Below are 6,740 nucleotides of genomic sequence, written 5' to 3' on the forward strand. Positions count from 1 at the left end.
CTGAAGACGACGACACTGAAGACCACCCCGAAGATGAGGACCCCGAAGACGGCGACCGTGAAGACCACCCCGAAGAAGACGAGGACCCTGAAGACCACCCCAAAGAAGACCAAGAAGATGACCCTGAAGAAGATGACCAAGAGGACAAAGAACAAGAAGACAACCACCAAGATGCAGAAGAACAAGAAGCTGCAGAACAAAAAGCAGAACATTAAGCATAAGACTAAAAATCAGAGCAAAAGATATTATCTAAATTATAAGCAGAAGAAGACTAAGCAGTGTATGGGGGTGAGTCTGTTCCTCCTCATGGTGCCCCTGGAATAGACCTGCTGCTGCAGGCCAAACTGAACGCGGACAAATCCTGTTGTAAATCTTTTGTGACAGGCAGAACGGAAGGTGTAATCTTCAAACTTTCATAGATAACAATTACAGCAATGCCGGTCACAAATAAGAATATGATGAAGAAGTAGAATATGAAGAAGAAGAATAGTTGAATAAGAAGAATGTGAAAAGAAAGAATAATAGGAAGAAGGTGAAGAAGAAGAAGATGAATAAGGTGAAGAAGAAGTTGATGAAAAAGATGCTGCTGCTGAGGATGATGAAGGAGAAAGTGTGGGAGAAGTAAAAAAGAAGGTGAAGAGCATGGAAGTCATGAAACATAAATATCTGACAAAATATAAAAAAGCTTAACATAGTCAATATCTTTGTAACTCTGAACGTCTTAAAAAAAATATTAATTCCTGCTATTCCATTTGATTGGGCTAAACCTCTATGCCTTTAATGTCTCCTCCACCTCCCCCAATACATTCTACATTATTCTTAGTTGTTTTCCTTCATGTAGAATTAACCTACAAGGAAAGAAAGGGTTTATTTTCATTCCGATATTTGTGTCCCATTGACTTGCATTGGTTTCCGGTATCGGAATCGGCGATATCCGATATTTTTTGGGTATCGGGCTGATCTAATCCGATCCGATATTTCTCGATATCGGAAGGTATAGCTCAACACTAGTAATAAACGCTCAGTACTGCTACATAAAAATCTTAAAATATTTGCAACAGAGTCGATGGGATGTCAAGATTAGATTACCAGGGGGTGTGGCCTGCAAGACAAGGTGGCAGCAGCTTAACTGCATAGCTCCAGCCAGCCAGGATTAAAACCAGCAAAAAGCAGCACACAGCATCGTCCTACAGCCTATTACCTAACACCCAGTGGCGGCAGAACACCCAGGGCCCATGATGACCAGGGGAAGGTCTCAAAAAAGAGGATCCCCGGCAAGATTGGAGGCTTTCTTCCAGAGGGGACAAACAACAAGAACAGTGAGTAAGATGGCACCTGCCTCTCCTGCAACTTCTTCACACTCCTCAGGGAAAGAGGAAGCAGAGAATGTGAAACACAGCAGCAGGGATAATGAGCCCACAGCACCAATGACAAGGGCAGATATGCAAGAATTTCTGGCTGCAATTCGCTCCTCCATGAGGGAAGATATGCAGGCATTGTTGCAGGAGATAAAATGGGAGATTACTTCCATAGGGGATCGCACTTCCCACATTGAAAACAAGATGGAAGAATATGCCAGAACGATCAATGCCTTGGTAGATGAAAATGAGGCCCTCAGGGAAGAGATGTCTCGAGTCACTGATAAAGTTTATGACTTAGAAGATAGATCCAGACGTAACAATGTGAGGCTTAGTGGAATCCCTGAAGAAGTGCCAGATAAGGATCTCTCTGAGTTCATGCGACGCTTCCTGGTGGCTGTATTACCTGAGGTTGCCCCTAATGAATTAATGGTGGACAGGATTCACAGAACACCGAAGCCCAGACACGTAGATCCTACCCTGCCTAGAGATACCTTGGCACGCATTCATTTCTTCACTACGAAGGACATGTTCCTATACCAATTAAGGAAAACCCCCAGGCTGCCTGAGGAATTTAAAAATCTGCAGGTCTTTCCATATCTTTCTGCGGCTACCCTGGCAAAGAGAAGAGAATTTGCCCATGTGTGCAGGGCATTGAGAGAGGCCGGCATGCGGTATAGATGGGGATTCAACCCAGTAAAACTACTAATACTCCGTGACAGTGGCGTGGTAGCGTGTTTTACCCCTAAACAAGGGGAAGAGAAATTGGTTTCCTGGAAGATTGCCTATGTTCCTAGACAACCTGCTAAGGGCAAGAAAATTGCGCAGAAATGGGTATCGACCTGAAAGAGAGGCGAGGACGCTATCCTGGCTGAGATGGAGCTGTTAGAGGATTGCTGACCTTTTTTTTTCCCTTTGTTCTTGTTGTTCGGCGGAAGCCTTCTAGTTGGTGATCCTCTGGACTGTGAGAAATCTTGCTGAGTGACAGCGAGATTTGAAAATCTCACGGGACCCCGTGGTCAGATTTATGTCTGAAGAATTTACTTTTTTGACTGAAGTTTTCTCTGTTTTTTCCTGCGGACTTTTTTCCGCTGTGTTTTTTCCTTCTTTTTACTGTTTTTTTTTTTTTTCCAATTTAACTTGAGGTATATTTCCCCTATTGACGTAACTGCTGATCGTTCTAAGAACATATGTGCTTTTTTCAGTGAATGGCTCATGAGGGGTGATGTGGGGTGGTTGGTGTTGGGGTGGGGGAGGGGGGAGAGAAAAATTGGATTTTTGTATGCGGCTCATAACAATTTCCTCCTTTATGTGTAACTATGAGTATACAATTTCTCTCGTTGAATGTGAAAGGATTAAATTCACCTGCCAAGCGCTCTATGTTGTGAAGGAAGGTGAGGAAATCGAAGGCAGACATTGTGTGTCTGCAGGAGACGCATTTATTGGCAGCTGATAATCATAGATTGCATCAGGCACAATTCCCCCATGTATTCTTTGCAAATGCCCAGACTAAGACAGCAGGAATCTGTATTATGTAAAAAAATTCGGTGGCCTTCCAGAACATTCAGATGTGTGCAGACCCCATGGGTAGATACTTGGTGTTGGTGTGTACATTGAATGGGACCCCTCATACGATTTCAGCACTATACGCCCCAAATTCTGCCCAGCTCCCATTTGTGCGAAAATTCCTCTCTACCATTTCAACACTTAAACAAGGGGAGGTTATTGTATGCGGGGATTTTAACATGCCAATGGATGGTACTTTAGACTGCTCATCTAGATCGGGTCGCCCTCGGAGAGAATTGGGCAAGTTGGTCCATGAATTTGGTCTGCACGATTTTTGGAGATACTCTCATGCCTGTGAAAGGGACTATACTTTTCATTCTCTCCGACATGGATCATATAGTAGGATTGACTTACTCCTATTAGACAATAGAGCTCTCAATAGATGTATATCTGCGGAGGTTGGAACGATTACGTGGTTTGACCACGCACCGATCTACCTACGTGTACATCTTGCGCACCAATTCAACCCAACACCACACTGGCGACTAAACACCTCTTTATTATTGAATGACTCTATAATGACAAAAGCAACAGCAGAATTGACATCTTATTTTGAATTAAACGACAATGGCACAGTTTCCAACGAGACTTTATGGACAGCGCACAAAGCGGTGATACGGGAAGTCTTCTTACAACAAGCGTCACAATTGAAAAGAAAGAGGGAGCAACATAGGAATGACCTCCTGACTGAGTTGAAAAAGCTAGAAATATTAAATAAAACCTCCCCCTCCCCGGCTACCACTGAGGCCATATATCAGCTCAGATTTAAACTGCGCTCTGATATGCTGGCAGTATATGAATATAACCTCCGCAAGTTCCAACTTAGTCACTACGCCATGGGAGATAGGCCGGGAGCCTTTTTGGTCAGGCGGGTCAAGAAAAGGGCTGCAAAATCCTGAATTGATCATCTACGGGACTCGAAAGGGTTGATAGCCAGAAGTCCGAAGGACATAGCTGCAGTCTTTGCTGCATACTATAAATCTTTATATAACCTAAAAGATGATGTTGATACCCCACAGCCTCAACAGATATTGATCAATATTTGAGTGATTTGAAACTCCCGAAGGTTTCCCGGGAACAGTTACAAATATTGAATGCCCCCTTCACAGAAGTAGAACTGAAAGATGTTATTAATTCATCCAAATGTCACAAGACCCCTGGCCCAGACGGCATGGCTAATGAGTACTATCATGGTTTCCAAAAAATTCTTACCCCATACCTTATCAGGTTATATAATACCTGGAGAGACTCGGGAAAGGTAGCAGTACCTAATTTGGAGGCTACGATCGTCACATTGCCTTAGCCTGGAAAGACCCCCGATTCTCCAGGTAATTTTAGACCAATAGCACTTTTGAATAGTGATGTAAAGATCTTTACCAAGCTCTTTGGCTGTTAGACTAAATCGTGTCGTTCCTTCCCTGATATCCTCGGATCAAGTTGGTTTTGTAGCTGGTAGGGAAGCTAAAGATGGTACGAGGAGGATGTTGGATCAGATCAGATGAGAGTGGCAGAGTTGAGCGGCTTTCCCAGTGCACTCCTGTCGCTAGATGCTGAGAAAGCGTTTGATAGGGTGCACTGGGGATACCTTAAAAGTGTTTTGCTTAAATTTGGACTAAAAGGACCTATTCTGTCTGCGATTAACGCATTGTACTCCACTCCGCTAAGGTTTTGACGTCTGGTTTCCTCTCTGAATCCTTCCCCATAACAAATGGGACACGGCAGGGCTGCCCCTTATCTCCAGTCATATTTGCTTTATGTATGGAGCCCTTGGCTGAAAAGATTAGAAATAACTCAGAGATTTCGGGCATCTCGGTGGGGGGGGTCCTCCCACAAAATCGGTCTTTATGCAGACGATGTGGTTATCCCGTGCACTGATCTGGACAGGTCCTTCTCTGCCATTATGTCCGATCTCAAAACGTTTACAAACATCTCGTATTATAAACTGAATGTAGCTAAGACGGTTGTCCTGCCGATTTTTGTTCCGTTGTCACTTAGGCAAAGACTGGAAGGGGCATACCCTTTTCAGTGGGCGCAGGAAGGAATGACGTATTTGGGTATCACCTTAACCCTTTCAAAACAATTGGTAGAAGTAAATTTTACTAGACTGATAAATACGGTGCGGGAGGAGCTGGCGGTATTACAAAACGTTGTTGCATCGTGGATAGCCAGGATAAATATTTTTAAAATGAAGGTCCTTCCAAAAATATTATACTATTTTAGGTGTATCCCAATTAAAATCCCTTCTAAAATCATAAATACCCTTCAAAAACTGGCTAATAATTACGTTTGGGACAATAGGAGACCGAGGGTGTCTTTTAGACTTTTGTATTATCCATATGACATGGGAGGGATGGGCATGCCCAATCTCATAGCCTACTATACAGCGGCGGTCTTGACGAGAATCAGGGACTGGTGGAACATGGACAGTGGCCACAAATGGTTGCAAATAGAGTACTTACTTGCCCGAAACCATTCTACCAGATTGATATTGGAGACAGAAGTAGTGAAGCGAAGCACTATGGTCGCCGTGTTACCAACATCGGAGGCTACTATGCATTGTTGGAGGAATTTGGCATCCAAACTGCTGTTACTCCCCAGGACTGAGATCTCTTTACGAGCTCTAGAATATCATATTCTATATATTAACCTTCAACATTGGGTGACAGCTGGAGTTCAATCGCTAGCAGACCAGTTCGAGGACAATGTAATAATTCCTTTTGATAAACTAGTTATGAGTTTCCCGGACCTACGGCCCTTGTTTTACCAGTATTTGCAAATAAGGCATTTACTTCACTCTACACAGACATCCCCCTTTTTTATTCTACCTAAGGATAAAAGAGCTATGGGTTATTTTCTCCACTCTAAGACCGGTTCTAAGGGGGTTTCTATACTTTATAGGGCTCTAAACAACCCAGATCTGGACGATAAACTGACGTATATGACTCGTTGGGAACGGGATCTAAGAATTTCGACGGACCCTCAGGACTGACGGGATGGTTTGGATTAAGTCCAGCGAGTTTCGTCGTGTTTAAACCACCTAGAGCAGCTTAAAAAGACTGAGATGGTACTACTACCCGGCACAGATGGTACACTTCGGGTCTGAATCATCATCTTTATGTTGGAGAGGATGCAATGGGGAAGGCTCGTTGGGCCACATGTGGTGGTTTTGTCCAAAACTTCAATCACTATGGGGGGCATTGGATAATTTGATATGGGATGTACTGGGGACTCACCTGGAGATAACACCTAGTATGGGAATACTTCATATAGGATTAATGGATGTCCCCTGGGAAATTAGAGGAATTTTGTCACATATTCTGATCGCAGTTAGATCAGCTATCGCGGCTAAATGGAAAGGAATGGGCATCCCTACGGTGGGGGAGATAGTGACCAGACTAAACACGAACTGTCAATATGAAAGGGCTCTGGCGCACACACTCAAGGCAAAGAAGAAAACTGATAAAATATGGGAACCTTGGTTAAACAGCCCATTGTTTATACATGGGAACGTTGAGGAAGCGAGATATTTTGTGCGCCGTTCTGAGTTTGGGTGACGCGCGGGACGATTCTGGGCCCCTCTCCCTACCTTGCACCTCCGATCTTGCAATAGAGAAAATATGAGCCATGCGACATTCACAGCTCACAGTGAGCTTGGTGCCTGTAGGCGGGTGTATACTGCGGAGGAGGAGCCATTTTCCTTTTTTTCCATAGTGTCAACCTCCTAGCGACAGCAGCATACACCCATGGTCCTGTGTCCCCCAATGAAGCGATAGAGAAATATGAGCCATGCGACATTCACAGCACTTACGGATATAA

At 44.0% G+C, this 6,740-nt stretch overlaps 1 protein-coding gene across 2 annotated transcripts in view; it reads left to right on the plus strand.

The window, feature by feature from the left end:
• LOC141157337 (ankyrin repeat domain-containing protein 54-like) overlaps positions 1-6,740 on the plus strand; it is a 174,399-nt gene that overhangs the window by 138,536 nt on the left and 29,123 nt on the right. The gene's annotated exons all lie outside the window — the stretch shown is intronic.

This window comes from Phyllobates terribilis, unplaced genomic scaffold (genome assembly GCF_046119375.1).
Source record: "Phyllobates terribilis strain yellow unplaced genomic scaffold, ASM4611937v1 Scaffold_8__6_contigs__length_399053987, whole genome shotgun sequence".
In the NCBI taxonomy this organism is placed as follows: Eukaryota; Metazoa; Chordata; class Amphibia; order Anura; family Dendrobatidae; genus Phyllobates; species Phyllobates terribilis.